The following is a 21,999-nucleotide window of genomic DNA, read 5'->3' as shown; positions in this document are numbered from 1 at the left end:
GCTAGAGGCCAAAATCTACAGGTAGGCACTTTGCAAAAAACAGCTCTGTTTTCTGTAAAAAAAAATGGAATGTGCCCACTTTGTGTTTTGGAACATTTCCTGTTGCGGGCGCTAGGACTACCCACACAAGTGAGGTATCATTTTTATCGGAATACTTGGGGGAACGCTGGGTGGAAGGAAATTTGTGGCTCCTCTCAGATTCCAGAACTTTCTGTCACCGAAATGTGAGGAAAATATGTTTTTTTAGCCAAATTTTGAGGTTTGCAAAGGATTATGGGTAACAGAACCTGGTCAGAGCCCCACAAGTCACCCCTTCTTGGATTCCCCTAGGTCTCTAGTTTTAAAAAATGCAGAGGTTTAGTAGGTTTCCCTAGGTGCCGGCTGAGCTAGAGGCCAAAATCTACAGGTAGGCACTTTGCCAAAAACAGCTCTGTTTTCTGTCAAAAAATGGGATGTGCCCACTTTGTGTTTTGGAACATTTCCTGTCGCGGGCGCTATGACTACCCACACAAGTGAGGTATCATTTTTATCGGAATACTTGGGGGAACGCTGGGTGGAAGGAAATTTGTGGCTCCTCTCAGATTCCAGAACTTTCTGTCACCGAAATGTGAGGAAAATGTGTTTTTTTAGCCAAATTCTGAGGTTTGCAAAGGATTCTGGGTAACAGAACCTGGTCAGAGCTCCACAAGTCACCCCATCTTGGATTCCCCTAGGTCTCTAGTTTAAAAAAATGCACAGGTTTGGTAGGTTTCCCTAGGGGCCGGCTGAGCTACAGGCCAAATTCTACAGGTAGGCACTTTGCCAAAAACAGCTCTGTTTTCTGTGATGTGTCCACGTTGTGTTTTGGGGGAAATCCTGTTGCGGGCGCTAAGCCTACCCACACAAGTGAGGTATCATTTTTATTGGAATACTTGGGGGAACGCTGGGTGGAAGGAAATTTGTGGCTCCTCTCAGATTCCAGAACTTTCTGTCACCGAAATGTGAGGAAAATATGTTTTTTTTGCCAAATTTTGCGGTTTGCAAAGGATTATGGGTAACAGAACCTGGTCAGAGCCCCACAAGTCACCCCATCTTAGATTCCCCTAGGTCTCTAGTTTTCAAAAATGCACAGGTTTGGTAGGTTTCCCTAGGTGCCGGCTGAGCTACAGGCCAAAATCTACAGGTAGGCACTTTGCAAAAAACAGCTCTGATTTGTGTGATGTGTCCACGTTGTGTTTTGGGGCATATCCTGTCGCGGGCGCTAGGTCTACCCACACAAGTGAGGTACCATTTTTATCGGGAGACTTGGGGAAACGCTGGGTGGAAGGAAATTTGTGGCTCCTCTCAGATTCCAGAACTTTCTGTCACCGAAATGTGAGGAAAATGTGTTTTTTTAGCCAAATGCTGAGGTTTGCAAAGGATTCTGGGTAACAGAACCTGGTCAGAGCCCCACAAGTCACCCCATCTTGGATTCCCCTAGGTCTCTAGTTTTCAGAAATGCACAGGTTTGGTAGGTTTCCCTAGGTGCCGGCTGACCTAGAGGCCAAAATCTACAGGTAGGCACTTTGCAAAAAACAGCTCTGTTTTCTGTCAAAAAAAGGAATGTGCCTACTTTGTGTTTTGGGACATTTCCTGTCACGGGCGCTAGGACTACCCACACAAGTGAGGTATCATTTTTATCGGAAGACTTGGGGGAACGCTGGGTGGAAGGAAATTTGTGTCTCCTCTCAGATTCCAGAACTTTCTGTCACCGAAATGTGAGGAAAATGTGTTTTTTTAGCCAAATTCTGAGGTTTGCAAAGGATTCTGGGTAACAGAACCTGGTCAGAGCCCCACAAGTCACCCCATCTTGGATTCCCCTAGGTCTCTAGTTTTCAGAAATGCACAGGTTTGGTAGGTTTCCCTAGGTGCCGGCTGAGCTAGAGGCCAAAATCTACAGGTAGGCACTTTGCAAAAAACAGCTCTGTTTTCTGTAAAAAAAAATGGAATGTGCCCACTTTGTGTTTTGGAACATTTCCTGTCGCGGGCGCTAGGACTACCCACACAAGTGAGGTATCATTTTTATCGGAATACTTGGGGGAACGCTGGGTGGAAGGAAATTTGTGGCTCCTCTCAGATTCCAGAACTTTCTGTCACCGAAATTTGAGGAAAATATGTTTTTTTAGCCAAATTTTGAGGTTTGCAAAGGATTATGGGTAACAGAACCTGGTCAGAGCCCCACAAGTCACCCCTTCTTGGATTCCCCTAGGTCTCTAGTTTTAAAAAATGCACAGGTTTGGTAGGTTTCCCTAGGTGCCGGCTGAGCTAGAGGCCAAAATCTACAGGTAGGCACTTTGCAAAAAACAGCTCTGTTTTCTGTCAAAAAATGGGATGTGCCCACTTTGTGTTTTGGAACATTTCCTGTCGCGGGCGCTATGACTACCCACACAAGTGAGGTATCATTTTTATCGGAATACTTGGGGGAACGCTGGGTGGAAGGAAATTTGTGGCTCCTCTCCGATTCCAGAACTTTCTGTCTCCGAAATGTGAGGAAAATGTGTTTTTTTAGCCAAATTCTGAGATTTGCAAAGGATTCTGGGTAACAGAACCTGGTCAGAGCCCCACAAGTCACCCCATCTTGGATTCCCGTAGGTCTCTAGTTTTCAAAAATGCACAGGTTTGGTAGGTTTCCCTAGGGGCCGGCTGAGCTACAGGCCAAAAATCTACAGGTAGGCACTTTGCCAAAAACAGCTCTGTTTTCTGTGATGTGTCCACGTTGTGTTTTGTGGCATATCCTGTTGCGGGCGCTAAGCCTACCCACACAAGTGAGGTATCATTTTTATCGGAATACTTGGGGGAACGCTGGGTGGAAGGAAATTTGTGGCTCCTCTCAGATTCCAGGACTTTCTGTCACCGAAATGTGAGGAAAATATGTTTTTTTAGCCAAATTTTGCGGTTTGCAAAGGATTATGGGTAACAGAACCTGGTCAGAGCCCCACAAGTCACCCCATCTTAGATTCCCCTAGGTCTCTAGTTTTCAAAAATGCACAGGTTTGGTAGGTTTCCCTAGGTGCCGGCTGAGCTACAGGCCAAAATCTACAGGTAGGCACTTTGCAAAAAACAGCTCTGATTTGTGTGATGTGTCCACGTTGTGTTTTGGGGCATATCCTGTCGCAGGCGCTAGGTCTACCCACACAAGTGAGGTACCATTTTTATCGGGAGACTTGGGGAAACGCTGGGTGGAAGGAAATTTGTGGCTCCTCTCAGATTCCAGAACTTTCTGTCACCGAAATGTGAGGAAAATGTGTTTTTTTAGCCAAATGCTGAGGTTTGCAAAGGATTCTGGGTAACAGAACCTGGTCAGAGCCCCACAAGTCACCCCATCTTGGATTCCCCTAGGTCTCTAGTTTTCAGAAATGCACAGGTTTGGTAGGTTTCCCTAGGTGCCGGCTGAGCTAGAGGCCAAAATCTACAGGTAGGCACTTTGCAAAAAACAGCTCTGTTTTCTGTCAAAAAAAGGAATGTGCCTACTTTGTGTTTTGGGACATTTCCTGTCACGGGCGCTAGGACTACCCACACAAGTGAGGTATCATTTTTATCGGAAGACTTGGGGGAACGCTGGGTGGAAGGAAATTTGTGTCTCCTCTCAGATTCCAGAACTTTCTGTCACCGAAATGTGAGGAAAATGTGTTTTTTTAGCCAAATTCTGAGGTTTGCAAAGGATTCTGGGTAACAGAACCTGGTCAGAGCCCCACAAGTCACCCCATCTTGGATTCCCCTAGGTCTCTAGTTTTCAGAAATGCACAGGTTTGGTAGGTTTCCTTAGGTGCCGGCTGAGCTAGAGGCCAAAATCTACAGGTAGGCACTTTGCAAAAAACAGCTCTGTTTTCTGTCAAAAAATGGGATGTGCCCACTTTGTGTTTTGGAACATTTCCTGTCGCGGGCGCTATGACTACCCACACAAGTGAGGTATCATTTTTATCGGAATACTTGGGGGAACGCTGGGTGGAAGGAAATTTGTGGCTCCTCTTCGATTCCAGAACTTTCTGTCTCCGAAATGTGAGGAAAATGTGTTTTTTTAGCCAAATTCTGAGATTTGCAAAGGATTCTGGGTAACAGAACCTGGTCAGAGCCCCACAAGTCACCCCATCTTGGATTCCCCTAGGTCTCTAGTTTTCAAAAATGCACAGGTTTGGTAGGTTTCCCTAGGGGCCGGCTGAGCTACAGGCCAAAATCTACAGGTAGGCACTTTGCCAAAAACAGCTCTGTTTTCTGTGATGTGTCCACGTTGTGTTTTGGGGCATATCCTGTTGCGGGCGCTAAGCCTACCCACACAAGTGAGGTATCATTTTTATCGGAATACTTGGGGGAACGCTGGGTGGAAGGAAATTTGTGGCTCCTCTCAGATTCCAGAACTTTCTGTCACCGAAATGTGAGGAAAATATGTTTTTTTAGCCAAATTTTGCGGTTTGCAAAGGATTATGGGTAACAGAACCTGGTCAGAGCCCCACAAGTCACCCCATCTTAGATTCCCCTAGGTCTCTAGTTTTCAAAAATGCTCAGGTTTGGTAGGTTTCCCTAGGTGCCGGCTGAGCTACAGGCCAATATCTACAGGTAGGCACTTTGCAAAAAACAGCTCTGATTTGTGTGATGTGTCCACGTTGTCTTTTGGGGCATATCCTGTCGCGGGCGCTAGGTCTACCCACACAAGTGAGGTACCATTTTTATCGGGAGACTTGGGGAAACGCTGGGTGGAAGGAAATTTGTGGCTCCTCTCAGATTCCAGAACTTTCTGTCACCGAAATGTGAGGAAAATGTGTTTTTTTAGCCAAATGCTGAGGTTTGCAAAGGATTCTGGGTAACAGAACCTGGTCAGAGCCCCACAAGTCACCCCATCTTGGATTCCCCTAGGTCTCTAGTTTTCAGAAATGCACAGGTTTGGTAGGTTTCCCTAGGTGCCGGCTGAGCTAGAGGCCAAAATCTACAGGTAGGCACTTTGCAAAAAACAGCTCTGTTTTCTGTCAAAAAAAGGAATGTGCCTACTTTGTGTTTTGGGACATTTCCTGTCACGGGCGCTAGGACTACCCACACAAGTGAGGTATCATTTTTATCGGAAGACTTGGGGGAACGCTGGGTGGAAGGAAATTTGTGTCTCCTCTCAGATTCCAGAACTTTCTGTCACCGAAATGTGAGGAAAATGTGTTTTTGTTAGCCAAATTCTGAGGTTTGCAAAGGATTCTGGGTAACAGAACCTGGTCAGAGCCCCACAAGTCACCCCATCTTGGATTCCCCTAGGTCTCTAGTTTTCAGAAATGCACAGGTTTGGTAGGTTTCCCTAGGTGCCGGCTGAGCTAGAGGCCAAAATCTACAGGTAGGCACTTTGCAAAAAACAGCTCTGTTTTCTGTAAAAAAAAAAATGGAATGTGCCCACTTTGTGTTTTGGAACATTTCCTGTCGCGGGCGCTAGGACTACCCACACAAGTGAGGTATCATTTTTATCGGAATACTTGGGGGAACGCTGGGTGGAAGGAAATTTGTGGCTCCTCTCAGATTCCAGAACTTTCTGTCACCGAAATGTGAGGAAAATATGTTTTTTTAGCCAAATTTTGAGGTTTGCAAAGGATTATGGGTAACAGAACCTGGTCAGAGCCCCACAAGTCACCCCTTCTTGGATTCCCCTAGGTCTCTAGTTTTAAAAAATGCACAGGTTTGGTAGCTTTCCCTAGGTGCCGGCTGAGCTAGAGGCCAAAATCTACAGGTAGGCACTTTGCAAAAAACAGCTCTGTTTTCTGTCAAAAAATGGGATGTGCCCACTTTGTGTTTTGGAACATTTCCTGTCGCGGGCGCTATGACTACCCACACAAGTGAGGTATCATTTTTATCGGAATACTTGGGGGAACGCTGGGTGGAAGGGAATTTGTGGCTCCTCTCCGATTCCAGAACTTTCTGTCTCCGAAATGTGAGGAAAATGTGTTTTTTTAGCCAAATTCTGAGATTTGCAAAGGATTCTGGGTAATAGAACCTGGTCAGAGCCCCACAAGTCACCCCATCTTGGATTCCCCTAGGTCTCTAGTTTTCAAAAATGCACAGGTTTGGTAGGTTTCCCTAGGTGCTGGCTGAGCTAGAGGCCAAAATCTACAGGTAGGCACTTTGCAAAAAACAGCTCTGTTTTCTGTCAAAAAAAGGAATGTGCCCACTTTGTGTTTTGGGACATTTCCTGTCGCGGGCGCTAGGACTACCCACACAAGTGAGGTATCATTTTTATCGGAAGACTTGGGGAACGCTGGGTGGAAGGAAATTTGTGTCTCCTCTCAGATTCCAGAACTTTCTGTCACCGAAATGTGAGGAAAATTTGTTTTTTTTGCCAAATTCTGAGGTTTGCAAAGGATTCTGGGTAACAGAACCTGGTCAGAGCTCCACAAGTCACCCCATCTTGGATTCCCCTAGGTCTCTAGTTTTCAAAAATGCACAGGTTTGGTAGGTTTCCCTAGGGGCCGGCTGAGCTACAGGCCAAATTCTACAGGTAGGCACTTTGCCAAAAACAGCTCTGTTTTCTGTGATGTGTCCACGTTGTGTTTTGGGGAACATCCTGTTGCGGGCGCTAAGCCTACCCACACAAGTGAGGTATCATTTTTATCAGAATACTTGGGGGAACGCTGGGTGGAAGGAAATTTGTGGCTCCTCTCAGATTCCAGAACTTTCTGTCACCGAAATGTGAGGAAAATATGTTTTTTTAGCCAAATTTTGAGGTTTGCAAAGGATTCTGGGTAACAGAACCTGGTCAGAGCCCCACAAGGCACCCCATCCTGGATTCCCCTAGGTCTCTAGTTTTCAGAAATGCACAGGTTTGGTAGGTTTCCCTAGGTGCCGGTTGAGCTAGAGGCCAAAATCTACAGGTAGGCACTTTGCAAAAAACAGCTCTGTTTTCTGTCAAAAAAAGGAATGTGCCCACTTTGTGTTTTGGGACATTTCCTCCCGCGGGCGCTAGGACTACCCACACAAGTGAGGTATCATTTTTATCGGAAGACTTGGGGGAACGCTGGGTGGAAGGAAATTTGTGTCTCCTCTCAGATTCCAGAACTTTCTGTCACCGAAATGTGAGGAAAATGTGTTTTTTTAGCCAAATTCTGAGATTTGCAAAGGATTCTGGGTAACAGAACCTGGTCAGAGCCCCACAAGTCACCCCATCTTGGATTCCCCTAGGTCTCTAGTTTTCAAAAATGCACAAGTTTGGTAGGTTTCCCTAGGGGCCGGCTGAGCTACAGGCCAAAATCTACAGGTAGGCACTTTGCAAAAAACAGCTCTGTTTTCTGTGATGTGTCCACGTTGTGTTTTGGGGCATATCCTGTCGCGGGCGCTAAGCCTACCCACACAAGTGAGGTACCATTTTTATCGGGAGACTTGGGGGAATGGTGGGTGGAAGCAAATTTGTGGCTCCTCTCAGATTCCAGAACTTTCTGTCACCGAAATGTGAGGAAAATATGTTTTTTTAGCCATATTTTGACGTTTGCAAAGGATTCTGGGTAACAGAACCTGGTCAGAGCCCCACAAGTCACCCCATCTTAAATTCCCCTAGGTCTCTAGTTTTCAAAAATGCACAGGTTTGGTAGGTTTCCCTAGGTGCCGTCTGAGCTAGAGGCCAAAATCTTCAGGTAGGCACTTTGCAAAAAACAGCTCTGTTTTCTGTCAAAAAATGGGATGTGCCCACTTTGTGTTTTGGAACATTTCCTGTTGCGGGCGCTAGGACTACCCACACAATTGAGGTATCATTTTTATCGGAATACTTGGGGGAACGCTGGGTGGAAGGAAATTTGTGGCTCCTCTCAGATTCCAGAACTTTCTGTCACCGAAATGTGAGGAAAATATGTTTTTTAGCCAAATTTTGCAGTTTGCAAAGGATTATGGGTAACAGAACCTGGTCAGAGCCCCACAAGTCACCCCATCTTGGATTCCCCTAGGTCTCTAGTTTTCAAAAATGCACAGGTTTGGTAGGTTTCCCTAGGTGCCGGCAGAGCTACAGGCCAAAATCTACAGGTAGGCACTTTGCAAAAAACAGCTCTGATTTGTGTGATGTGTCCACGTTGTGTTTTGGGGCATATCCTGTCGCGGGCGCTAGGTCTACCCACACAAGTGAGGTACCATTTTTATCGGGAGACTTGGGGAAACACTGGGTGGAAGGAAATTTGTGGCTCCTCTCAGATTCCAGAACTTTCTGTCACCGAAATGTGAGGAAAATGTGTTTTTTTAGCCAAATGCTGAGGTTTGCAAAGGATTCTGGGTAACAGAACCTGGTCAGAGCTCCACAAGTCACCCCATCTTGGATTCCCCTAGGTCTCTAGTTTTCAAAAATGCACAGGTTTGGTAGGTTTCCCTAGGGACCGGCTGAGCTACAGGCCAAAATCTACAGGTAGGAACTTTGCCAAAAACAGCTCTGTTTTCTGTGATGTGTCCACGTTGTGTTTTGGGGCATATCCTGTTGCGGGCCCTAAGCCTACCCACACAAGTGAGGTACCATTTTTATCGGGAGACTTGGGGGAACGGTGGGTGGAAGGAAATTTGTGGCTTCTCTCAGATTCCAGAACTTTCTGTCACCGAAATGTGAGGAAAATATGTTTTTTTAGCCAAATTTTGAGGTTTGCAAAGGATTATGGGTAACAGAACCTGGTCAGAGCCCCACAAGTCACCCCATCTTGGATTCCCCTAGGTCTCTAGTTTTAAAAAATGCACAGGTTTGGTAGGTTTCCCTAGGTGCCGGCTGAGCTAGAGGCCAAAATCTACAGGTAGGCACTTTGCAAAAAACAGCTCTGTTTTCTGTCAAAAAATGGGATGTGCCCACTTTGTGTTTTGGAACATTTCCTGTCGCGGGCGCTAGGACTACCCACACAAGTGAGGTATCATTTTTATCGGAATACTTGGGGGTACGCTGGGTGGAAGGAAATTTGTGGCTCCTCTCAGATTCCAGAACTTTCTGTCACCAAAATGTGAGGAAAATGTGTTTTTTTAGCCAAATTCTGAAGTTTGCAAAGGATTCTGGGTAACAGAACCTGGTCAGAGCTCCACAAGTCACCCCATCTTGGATTCCCCTAGGTCTCTAGTTTTCAAAAATGCACAGGTTTGGTAGGTTTCCCTAGGTGCTGGCTGAGCTAGAGGCCAAAATCTACAGGTAGGCACTTTGCAAAAAACAGCTCTGTTTTCTGTCAAAAAAAGGAATGTGCCCACTTTGTGTTTTGGGACATTTCCTGTCGCGGGCGCTAGGACTACCCACACAAGTGAGGTATCATTTTTATCGGAAGACTTGGGGAAAGCTGGGTGGAAGGAAATTTGTGTCTCCTCTCAGATTCCAGAACTTTCTGTCACCGAAATGTGAGGATAATGTGTTTTTTTAGCCAAATTCTGAGGTTTGCAAAGGATTCTGGGTAACAGAACCTGGTCAGAGCTCCACAAGTCACCCCATCTTGGATTCCCCTAGGTCTCTAGTTTTCAAAAATGCACAGGTTTGGTAGGTTTCCCTAGGGGCCGGCTGAGCTACAGGCCAAATTCTACAGGTAGGCACTTTGCCAAAAACAGCTCTGTTTTCTGTGATGTGTCCACGTTGTGTTTTGGGGGAAATCCTCTTGCGGCCGCTAAGCCTACCCACACAAGTGAGGTATCATTTTTATCGGAATACTTGGGGGAACGCTGGGTGGAAGGAAATTTGTGGCTCCTCTCAGATTCCAGAACTTTCTGTCAACGAAATGTGAGGAAAATATGTTTTTTTAGCCAAATTTTGAGGTTTGCAAAGGATTCTGGGTAACAGAACCTGGTCAGAGCCCCACAAGGCACCCCATCCTGGATTCCCCTAGGTCTCTAGTTTTCAGAAATGCACAGGTTTGGTAGGTTTCCCTAGGTGCCGGTTGAGCTAGAGGCCAAAATCTACAGGTAGGCACTTTGCAAAAAACAGCTCTGTTTTCTGTCAAAAAAAGGAATGTGCCCACTTTGTGTTTTGGGACATTTCCTCTCGCGGGCGCTAGGACTACCCACACAAGTGAGGTATCATTTTTATCGGAATACTTGGGGGAACGCTGGGTGGAAGGAAATTTGTGGCTCCTCTCAGATTCCAGAACTTTCTGTCTCCGAAATGTGAGGAAAATGTGTTTTTTTTAATCCAAATTCTGAGATTTGCAAAGGATTCTGGGTAACAGAACCTGGTCAGAGCCCCACAAGTCACCCCATCTTGCATTTCCCTAGGTCTCTAGTTTTCAAAAATGCACAGGTTTGGTAGGTTTCCCTAGGTGCTGGTTGAGCGAGAGGCCAAAATCTACATGTAGGCACTTTGCAAAAAACAGCCCTGTTTTCTGTCAAAAAAAGGAATGTGCCCACTTTGTGTTTTGGGACATTTCCTGTCGCGGGCGCTAGGACTACCCACACAAGTGAGGTATCATTTTTATCGGAAGACTTGGGGAACGCTGGGTGGAAGGAAATTTGTGTCTCCTCTCAGATTCCAGAACTTTCTGTCACCGAAATGTGAGGAAAATGTGTTTTTTTAGCCAAATTCTGAGGTTTGCAAAGGATTCTGGGTAACAGAACCTGGTCAGAGCTCCACAAGTCACCCCATCTTGGATTCCCCTAGGTCTCTAGTTTTCAAAAATGCACAGGTTTGGTAGGTTTCCCTAGGGGCCGGCTGAGCTACAGGCCAAATTCTACAGGTAGGCACTTGGCCAAAAACAGCTCTGTTTTCTGTGATGTGTCCACGTTGTGTTTTGGGGGAAATCCTGTTGCGGCCGCTAAGCCTACCCACACAAGTGAGGTATCATTTTTATCGGAATACTTGGGGGAACGCTGGGTGGAAGGAAATTTGTGGCTCCTCTCAGATTCCAGAACTTTCTGTCACCGAAATGTGAGGAAAATATGTTTTTTTAGCCAAATTTTGAGGTTTGCAAAGGATTCTGGGTAACAGAACCTGGTCAGAGCCCCACAAGGCACCCCATCCTGGATTCCCCTATGACTCTAGTTTTCAGAAATGCACAGGTTTGGTAGGTTTCCCTAGGTGCCGGTTGAGCTAGAGGCCAAAATCTACAGGTAGGCACTTTGCAAAAAACAGCTCTGTTTTCTGTCAAAAAAAGGAATGTGCCCACTTTGTGTTTTGGGACATTTCCTGTCGCAGGCGCTAGGACTACCCACACAAGTGAGGTATCATTTTTATCGGAAGACTTGGGGAACGCTGGGTGGAAGGAAATTTGTGTCTCCTCTCAGATTCCAGAACTTTCTGTCACCGAAATGTGAGGAAAATGTGTTTTTTTAGCCAAATTCTGAGGTTTGCAAAGGATTCTGGGTAACAGAACCTGGTCAGAGCTCCACAAGTCACCCCACCTTGGATTCCCCTAGGTCTCTAGTTTTCAAAAATGCACAGGTTTGGTAGGTTTCCCTAGGGGCCGGCTGAGCTACAGGCCAAATTCTACAGGTAGGCACTTTGCCAAAAACAGCTCTGTTTTCTGTGATGTGTCCACGTTGTGTTTTGGGGGAAATCCTGTTGCGGGCGCTAAGCCTACCCACACAAGTGAGGTATAATTTTTATCGGAATACTTGGGGGAACGCTAGGTGGAAGGAAATTTGTGGCTCCTCTCAGATTCCAGAACTTTCTGTCACCGAAATGTGAGGAAAATATGTTTTTTTAGCCAAATTTTGCGGTTTGCAAAGGATTATGGGTAACAGAACCTGGTCAGAGCCCCACAAGTCACCCCATCTTGGATTCCCCTAGGTCTCTAGTTTTCAAAAATGCACAGGTTTGGTAGGTTTCCCTAGGTGCCGGCTGAGCTATAGGCCAAAATCTACAGGTAGGCACTTTGCCAAAAACAGCTCTGATTTGTGTGATGTGTCCACGCTGTGTTTTGGGGGAAATCCTGTTGCGGGCGCTAAGCCTACCCACACAAGTGAGGTATAATTTTTATCGGAATACTTGGGGGAACGCTGGGTGGAAGGAAATTTGTGTCTCCTCTCAGATTCCAGAACTTTCTGTCACCGAAATGTGAGGAAAATGTGTTTTTTTAGCCAAATTCTGAGGTTTGCAAAGGATTCTGGGTAACAGAACCTGGTCAGAGCTCCACAAGTCACCCCATCTTGGATTCCCCTAGGTCTCTAGTTTTCAAAAATGCACAGGTTTGGTAGGTTTCCCTAGGGGCCGGCTGAGCTACAGGCCAAATTCTACAGGTAGGCACTTTGCCAAAAACAGCTCTGTTTTCTGTGATGTGTCCACGTTGTGTTTTGGGGGAAATCCTGTTGCGGGCGCTAAGCCTACCCACACAAGTGAGGTATCATTTTTATCGGAATACTTGGGGGAACGCTGGGTGGAAGGAAATTTGTGGCTCCTCTCAGATTCCAGAACTTTCTGTCACCGAAATGTGAGGAAAATGTGTTTTTTTAGCCAAATGCTGAGGTTTGCAAAGGATTCTGGGTAACAGAACCTGGTCAGAGCCCCACAAGTCACCCCATCTTGGATTCCCCTAGGTCTCTAGTTTTAAAAAATGCACAGGTTTGGTAGGTTTCCCTAGGTGCCGGCTGAGCTAGAGGCCAAAATCTACAGGTAGGCACTTTGCAAAAAACAGCTCTGTTTTCTGTCAAAAAAAGGAATGTGCCCACTTTGTGTTTTGGGACATTTCCTGTCGCGGGCCCTAGGACTACCCACACAAGTGAGGTATCATTTTTATCGAAAGACTTGGGGAACGCTGGGTGGAAGGAAATTTGTATCTCCTCTCAGATTCCAGAACTTTCTGTCACCAAAATGTGAGGAAAATGTGTTTTTTTAGCCAAATTCTGAAGTTTGCAAAGGATTCTGGGTAACAGAACCTGGTCAGAGCTCCACAAGTCACCCCATCTTGGATTCCCCTAGGTCTCTAGTTTTCAAAAATGCACAGGTTTGGTAGGTTTCCCTAGGGGCCGGCTGAGCTACAGGCCAAAATCTACAGGTAGGCACTTTGCCAAAAACAGCTCTGTTTTCTGTGATGTGTCCACGTTGTGTTTTGGGGCATATCCTGTTGCGGGCCCTAAGCCTACCCACACAAGTGAGGTACCATTTTTATCGGGAGACTTGGGGGAATGGTGGGTGGAAGGAAATTTGTGGCTCCTCTCAGATTCCAGAACTTTCTGTCACCGAAATGTGAGGAAAATATGTTTTTTTAGCCAAATTTTGAGGTTTGCAAAGGATTATGGGTAACAGAACCTGGTCAGAGCCCCACAAGTCACCCCATCTTGGATTCCCCTAGGTCTCTAGTTTTAAAAAATGCACAGGTTTGGTAGGTTTCCCTAGGTGCCGGCTGAGCTAGAGGCCAAAATCTACAGGTAGGCACTTTGCAAAAAACAGCTCTGTTTTCTGTCAAAAAATGGGATGTGCCCACTTTGTGTTTTGGAACATTTCCTGTCGCGGGCGCTAGGACTACCCACACAAGTGAGGTATCATTTTTATCGGAATACTTGGGGGAACGCTGGGTGGAAGGAAATTTGTGGCTCCTCTCAGATTCCAGAACTTTCTGTCACCAAAATGTGAGGAAAATGTGTTTTTTTAGCCAAATTCTGAAGTTTGCAAAGGATTCTGGGTAACAGAACCAGGTCAGAGCTCCACAAGTCACCCCATCTTGGATTCCCCTAGGTCTCTAGTTTAAAAAAATGCACAGGTTTGGTAGGTTTCCCTAGGGGCCGGCTGAGCTACAGGCCAAAATCTACAGGTAGGCACTTTGCCAAAAACAGCTCTGTTTTCTGTGATGTGTCCACGTTGTGTTTTGGGGCATATCCTGTTGCGGGCCCTAAGCCTACCCACACAAGTGAGGTACCATTTTTATCGGGAGACTTGGGGGAACGGTCGGTGGAAGGAAATTTGTGGCTCCTCTCAGATTCCAGAACTTTCTGTCACCGAAATGTGAGGAAAATATGTTTTTTTAGCCAAATTTTGAGGTTTGCAAAGGATTATGGGTAACAGAACCTGGTCAGAGCCCCACAAGTCACCCCATCTTGGATTCCCCTAGGTCTCTAGTTTTAAAAAATGCACAGGTTTGGTAGGTTTCCCTAGGTGCCGGCTGAGCTACAGGCCAAAATCTACAGGTTGGCACTTTGCAAAAAACAGCTCTGTTTTCTGTCAAAAAAAGGAATGTGCCCACTTTGTGTTTTGGGACATTTCCTGTCGCGGGCGCTAGGTCTACCCACACAAGTGAGGTATCATTTTTATCGAAAGACTTGGGGAACGCTGGTTGGAAGGAAATTTGTATCTCCTCTCAGATTCCAGAACTTTCTGTCACCAAAATGTGAGGAAAATGTGTTTTTTTAGCCAAATTCTGAAGTTTGCAAAGGATTCTGGGTAACAGAACCTGGTCAGAGCTCCACAAGTCACCCCATCTTGGATTCCCCTAGGTCTCTAGTTTTCAAAAATGCACAGGTTTGGTAGGTTTCCCTAGGGGCCGGCTGAGCTACAGGCCAAAATCTACAGGTAGGCACTTTGCCAATAACAGCTCTGTTTTCTGTGATGTGTCCACGTTGTGTTTTGGGGCATATCCTGTTGCGGGCCCTAAGCCTACCCACACAAGTGAGGGACCATTTTTATCGGGAGACTTGGGGGAACGGTGGGTGGAAGGAAATTTGTGGCTCCTCTCAGATTCCAGAACTTTCTGTCACCGAAATGTGAGGAAAATGTGTTTTTTCAGCCAAATGCTGAGGTTTGCAAAGGATTCTGGGTAACAGAACCTGGTCAGAGCCCCACAAGTCACCCCATCTTGGATTCCCCTAGGTCTCTAGTTTTCAAAAATGCACAGGTTTGGTAGGTTTCCCTAGGGGCCGGCTGAGCTACAGGCCAAAATCTACAGGTAGGCACTTTGCAAAAAACAGCTCTGATTTGTGTGATGTGTCCACGTTGTGTTTTGGGGCATATCCTGTCGCGGGCGCTAGGTCTACCCACACAAGTGAGGTACCATTTTTATCGGGAGACTTGGGGAAACGCTGGGTGGAAGGAAATTTGTGGCTCCTCTCAGATTCCAGAACTTTCTGTCACCGAAATGTGAGGAAAATGTGTTTTTTTAGCCAAATGCTGAGGTTTGCAAAGGATTCTGGGTAACAGAACCTGGTCAGAGCCCCACAAGTCACCCCATCTTGGATTCCCCTAGGTCTCTAGTTTTCAGAAATGCACAGGTTTGGTAGGTTTCCCTAGGTGCCGGCTGAGCTAGAGGCCAAAATCTACAGGTAGGCACTTTGCAAAAAACAGCTCTGTTTTCTGTCAAAAAAAGGAATGTGCCCACTTTGTGTTTTGGGACATTTCCTGTCGCGGGCGCTAGGACTACCCACACAAGTGAGGTATCATTTTTATTGAAAGACTTGGGGAACGCTGGGTGGAAGGAAATTTGTATCTCCTCTCAGATTCCAGAACTTTCTGTCACCAAAATGTGAGGAAAATGTGTTTTTTAGCCAAATTCTGAAATTTGCAAAGGTTTCTGGGTAACAGAACCTGGTCAGAGCTCCACAAGTCACCCCATCTTGGATTCCCCTAGGTCTCTAGTTTTCAAAAATGCACAGGTTTGGTAGGTTTCCCTAGGGGCCGGCTGAGCTACAGGCCAAAATCTACAGGTAGGCACTTTGCCAAAAACAGCTCTGTTTTCTGTGATGTGTCCACGTTGTGTTTTGGGGCATATCCTGTTGCGGGCCCTAAGCCTACCCACACAAGTGAGGTACCATTTTTATCGGGAGACTTGGGGGAATGGTGGGTGGAAGGAAATTTGTGGCTCCTCTCAGATTCCAGAACTTTCTGTCACCGAAATGTGAGGAAAATATGTTTTTTTAGCCAAATTTTGAGGTTTGCAAAGGATTATGGGTAACAGAACCTGGTCAGAGCCCCACAAGTCATCCCATCTTGGATTCCCCTAGGTCTCTAGTTTAAAAAAATGCACAGGTTTGGTAGGTTTCCCTAGGTGCCGGCTGAGCTAGAGGCCAAAATCTACAGGTAGGCACTTTGCAAAAAACAGCTCTGTTTTCTGTCAAAAAATGGGATGTGCCCACTTTGTGTTTTGGAACATTTCCTGTCGCGGGCGCTAGGACTACCCACACAAGTGAGGTATCATTTTTATCGGAATACTTGGGGGAACGCTGGGTGGAAGGAAATTTGTGGCTCCTCTCAGATTCCAGAACTTTCTGTCACCAAAATGTGAGGAAAATGTGTTTTTTTAGCCAAATTCTGAAGTTTGCAAAGGATTCTGGGTAACAGAACCTGGTCAGAGCTCCACAAGTCACCCCATCTTGGATTCCCCTAGGTCTCTAGTTTTAAAAAATGCACAGGTTTGGTAGGTTTCCCTAGGGGCCGGCTGAGCTACAGGCCAAAATCTACAGGTAGGCACTTTGCCAAAAAGAGCTCTGTTTTCTGTGATGTGTCCACGTTGTGTTTTGGGGCATATCCTGTTGCGGGCCCTAAGCCTACCCACACAAGTGAGGTACCATTTTTATCGGGAGACTTGGGGGAACGGTCGGTGGAAGGAAATTTGTGGCTCCTCTCAGATTCCAGAACTTTCTGTCACCGAAATGTGAGGAAAATATGTTTTTTTAGCCAAATTTTGAGGTTTGCAAAGGATTATGGGTAACAGAACCTGGTCAGAGCCCCACAAGTCACCCCATCTTGGATTCCCCTAGGTCTCTAGTTTTAAAAAATGCACAGGTTTGGTAGGTTTCCCTAGGTGCCGGCTGAGCTACAGGCCAAAATCTACAGGTAGGCACTTTGCAAAAAACAGCTCTGTTTTCTGTCAAAAAAAGGAATGTGCCCACTTTGTGTTTTGGGACATTTCCTGTCGCGGGCGCTAGGACTACCCACACAAGTGAGGTATCATTTTTATCGAAAGACTTGGGGAACGCTGGTTGGAAGGAAATTTGTATCTCCTCTCAGATTCCAGAACTTTCTGTCACCAAAATGTGAGGAAAATGTGTTTTTTTAGCCAAATTCTGAAGTTTGCAAAGGATTCCGGGTAACAGAACCTGGTCAGAGCTCCACAAGTCACCCCATCTTGGATTCCCCTAGGTCTCTAGTTTTCAAAAATGCACAGGTTTGGTAGGTTTCCCTAGGGGCCGGCTGAGCTACAGGCCAAAATCTACAGGTAGGCACTTTGCCAAAAACAGCTCTGTTTTCTGTGATGTGTCCACGTTGTGTTTTGGGGCATATCCTGTTGCGGGCCCTAAGCCTACCCACACAAGTGAGGTACCATTTTTATAGGGAGACTTGGGGGAACGGTGGGTGGAAGGAAATTTGTGGCTCCTCTCAGATTCCAGAACTTTCTGTCACCTAAATGTGAGGAAAATATGTTTTTTTAGCCAAATTTTGAGGTTTGCAAAGGATTATGGGTAACAGAACCTGGTCAGAGCCCCACAAGTCACCCCATCTTGGATTCCCCTAGGTCTCTAGTTTTAAAAAATGCACAGGTTTGGTAGGTTTCCCTAGGTGCCGGCTGAGCTAGAGGCCAAAATCTACAGGTAGGCACTTTGCAAAAAACAGCTCTGTTTTCTGTCAAAAAATGGGATGTGCCCACTTTGTGTTTTGGAACATTTCCTGTCGCGGGCGCTAGGACTACCCACACAAGTGAGGTATCATTTTTATCGGAATACTTGGGGGAACGCTGGGTGGAAGGAAATTTGTGGCTCCTCTCAGATTCCAGAACTTTCTGTCACCAAAATGTGAGGAAAATGTGTTTTTTTAGCCAAATTCTGAAGTTTGCAAAGGATTCCGGGTAACAGAACCTGGTCAGAGCTCCACAAGTCACCCCATCTTGGATTCCCCTAGGTCTCTAGTTTTAAAAAATGCACAGGTTTGGTATGTTTCCCTAGGGGCCGGCTGAGCTACAGGCCAAAATCTACAGGTAGGCACTTTGCCAAAAACAGCTCTGTTTTCTGTGATGTGTCCACGTTGTGTTTTGGAACATTTCCTGTTGCGGGCGCTAGGACTACCCACACAAGTGAGGTATCATTTTTATCGGAAGACTTTGGGAACGGTCGGTGGAAGGAAATTTGTGGCTCCTCTCAGATTCCAGAACTTTCTGTCACCGAAATGTGAGGAAAATATGTTTTTTTAGCCAAATTTTGAGGTTTGCAAAGGATTATGGGTAACAGAACCTGGTCAGAGCCCCACAAGTCACCCCATCTTGGATTCCCCTAGGTCTCTAGTTTTAAAAAATGCACAGGTTTGGTAGGTTTCCCTAGGTGCCGGCTGAGCTAGAGGCCAAAATCTACAGGTAGGCACTTTGCAAAAAACAGCTCTGTTTTCTGTCAAAAAATGGAATGTGCCCACTTTGTGTTTTGGAACATTTCCTGTCGCGGGCGCTAGGACTACCCACACAAGTGAGGTATCATTTTTATCGGAATACGTGGGGGAACGCTGGGTGGAAGGAAATTTGTGGCTCCTCTCAGATTCCAGAACTTTCTATCTCCGAAATGTGAGGAAAATGTGTTTTTTTAGCCAAATTCTGAGATTTGCAAAGGATTCTGGGTAACAGAACCTGGTCAGAGCCCCACAAGTCACCCCATCTTGCATTCCCCTAGGTCTCTAGTTTTCAAAAATGCACAGGTTTGGTAGGTTTCCCTAGGTGCTGGCTGAGCTAGAGGCCAAAATCTACAGGTAGGCACTTTGCAAAAAACAGCTCTGTTTTCTGTCAAAAAAAGGAATGTGCCCACTTTGTGTTTTGGGACATTTCCTGTCGCGGGCGCTAGGACTACCCACACAAGTGAGGTATCATTTTTATCGGAAGACTTGGGGAACGCTGGGTGGAAGGAAATTTGTGTCTCCTCTCAGATTCCAGAACTTTCTGTCACCGAAATGTGAGGAAAATTTGTTTTTTTAGCCAAATTCTGAGGTTTGCAAAGGATTCTGGGTAACAGAACCTGGTCAGAGCTCCACAAGTCACCCCATCTTGGATTCCCCTATGTCTCTAGTTTTAAAAAATGCACAGGTTTGGTAGGTTTCCCTAGGGGCCGGCTGAGCTACAGGCCAAATTCTACAGGTAGGCACTTTGCCAAAAACAGCTCTGTTTTCTGTGATGTGTCCACGTTGTGTTTTGGGGGAAATCCTCTTGCGGCCGCTAAGCCTACCCACACAAGTGAGGTATCATTTTTATCGGAATACTTGGGGGAACGCTGGGTGGAAGGAAATTTGTGGCTCCTCTCAGATTCCAGAACTTTCTGTCACCGAAATGTGAGGAAAATATGTTTTTTTAGCCAAATTTTGAGGTTTGCAAAGGATTCTGGGTAACAGAACCTGGTCAGAGCCCCACAAGGCACCCCATCCTGGATTCCCCTATGTCTCTAGTTTTCAGAAATGCACAGGTTTGGTAGGTTTCCCTAGGTGCCGGTTGAGCTAGAGGCCAAAATCTACAGGTAGGCACTTTGCAAAAAACAGCTCTGTTTTCTGTCAAAAAAAGGAATGTGCCCACTTTGTGTTTTGGGACATTTCCTGTCGCGGGCGCTAGGACTACCCACACAAGTGAGGTATCATTTTTATCGGAAGACTTTGGGAACGCTGGGTGGAAGGAAATTTGTGTCGCCTCTCAGATTCCAGAACTTTCTGTCACCGAAATGTGAGGAAAATGTGTTTTTTTAGCCAAATTCTGAGGTTTGCAAAGGATTCTGGGTAACAGAACCTGGTCAGAGCTCCACAAGTCACCCCATCTTGGATTCCCCTAGGTCTCTAGTTTTCAAAAATGCACAGGTTTGGTAGGTTTCCCTAGGGGCCGGCTGAGCTACAGGCCAAATTCTACAGGTAGGCACTTTGCCAAAAACACCTCTGTTTTCTGTGATGTGTCCACGTTGTGTTTTGGGGGAAATCCTGTTGCGGGCGCTAAGCCTACCCACACAAGTGAGGTATCATTTTTATCGGAATACTTGGGGGAACGCTGGGTGGAAGGAAATTTGTGCCTCCTCTCAGATTCCAGAACTTTCTGTCACCGAAATGTGAGGAAAATATGTTTTTTTAGCCAAATTTTGAGGTTTGCAAAGGATTATGGGTAACAGAACCTGGTCAGAGCCCCACAAGTCACCCCATCTTGGATTCCCCTAGGTCTCTAGTTTTCAAAAATGCACAGGTTTGGTAGGTTTCCCTAGGGGCCGGCTGAGCTACAGGCCAAAATCTACAGGTAGGCACTTTGCCAAAAACAGCTCTGTTTTCTGTGATGTGTCCACGTTGTGTTTTGGGGCATATCCTGTTGCGGGCCCTAAGCCTACCCACACAAGTGAGGTACCATTTTTATCGGGAGACTTGGGGGAACGGTGGGTGGAAGGAAATTTGTGGCTCCTCTCAGATTCCAGAACTTTCTGTCACCGAAATGTGAGGAAAATATGTTTTTTTAGCCAAATTTTGAGGTTTGCAAAGGATTATGGGTAACAGAACCTGGTCAGAGCCCCACAAGTCACCCCATCTTGGATTCCCCTAGGTCTCTAGTTTTAAAAAATGCACAGGTTTGGTAGGTTTCCCTAGGTGCCGGCTGAGCTAGAGGCCAAAATCTACAGGTAGGCACTTTGCAAAAAACAGCTCTGTTTTCTGTCAAAAAATGGGATGTGCCCACTTTGTGTTTTGGAACATTTCCTGTTGCGGGCGCTAGGACTACCCACACAAGTGAGGTATCATTTTTATCGGAAGACTTTGGGAACGCTGGGTGGAAGGAAATTTGTGTCGCCTCTCAGATTCCAGAACTTTCTGTCACCGAAATGTGAGGAAAATGTGTTTTTTTAGCCAAATTCTGAGGTTTGCAAAGGATTCTGGGTAACAGAACCTGGTCAGAGCTCCACAAGTCACCCCATCTTGGATTCCCCTAGGTCTCTAGTTTTCAAAAATGCACAGGTTTGGTAGGTTTCCCTAGGGGCCGGCTGAGCTACAGGCCAAATTCTACAGGTAGGCACTTTGCCAAAAACACCTCTGTTTTCTGTGATGTGTCCACGTTGTGTTTTGGGGGAAATCCTGTTGCGGGCGCTAAGCCTACCCACACAAGTGAGGTATCATTTTTATCGGAATACTTGGGGGAACGCTGGGTGGAAGGAAATTTGTGCCTCCTCTCAGATTCCAGAACTTTCTGTCACCGAAATGTGAGGAAAATATGTTTTTTTAGCCAAATTTTGCGGTTTGCAAAGGATTATGGGTAACAGAACCTGGTCAGAGCCCCACAAGTCACCCCATCTTGGATTCCCCTAGGTCTCTAGTTTTCAAAAATGCACAGGTTTGGTAGGTTTCCCTAGGGACCGGCTGAGCTACAGGCCAAAATCTACAGGTAGGAACTTTGCCAAAAACAGCTCTGTTTTCTGTGATGTGTCCACGTTGTGTTTTGGGGCATATCCTGTTGCGGGCCCTAAGCCTACCCACACAAGTGAGGTATCATTTTTATCGGAATACTTGGGGGAACGCTGGGTGGAAGGAAATTTGTGGCTCCTCTCAGATTCCAGAACTTTCTGTCACCGAAATGTGAGGAAAATATGTTTTTTTAGCCAAATTTTGAGGTTTGCAAAGGATTCTGGGTAACAGAACCTGGTCAGAGCCCCACAAGGCACCCCATCCTGGATTCCCCTATGACTCTAGTTTTCAGAAATGCACAGGTTTGGTAGGTTTCCCTAGGTGCCGGTTGAGCTAGAGGCCAAAATCTACAGGTAGGCACTTTGCAAAAAACAGCTCTGTTTTCTGTCAAAAAAAGGAATGTGCCCACTTTGTGTTTTGGGACATTTCCTGTCGCAGGCGCTAGGACTACCCACACAAGTGAGGTATCATTTTTATCGGAAGACTTGGGGAACGCTGGGTGGAAGGAAATTTGTGTCTCCTCTCAGATTCCAGAACTTTCTGTCACCGAAATGTGAGGAAAATGTGTTTTTTTAGCCAAATTCTGAGGTTTGCAAAGGATTCTGGGTAACAGAACCTGGTCAGAGCTCCACAAGTCACCCCACCTTGGATTCCCCTAGGTCTCTAGTTTTCAAAAATGCACAGGTTTGGTAGGTTTCCCTAGGGGCCGGCTGAGCTACAGGCCAAATTCTACAGGTAGGCACTTTGCCAAAAACAGCTCTGTTTTCTGTGATGTGTCCACG

The sequence above is a fragment of the Pleurodeles waltl genome, chromosome 1_2, assembly GCF_031143425.1.
Source record: "Pleurodeles waltl isolate 20211129_DDA chromosome 1_2, aPleWal1.hap1.20221129, whole genome shotgun sequence".
NCBI lineage: Eukaryota > Metazoa > Chordata > Amphibia > Caudata > Salamandridae > Pleurodeles > Pleurodeles waltl.
Note: the sequence above shows the minus strand (reverse complement) of the source record.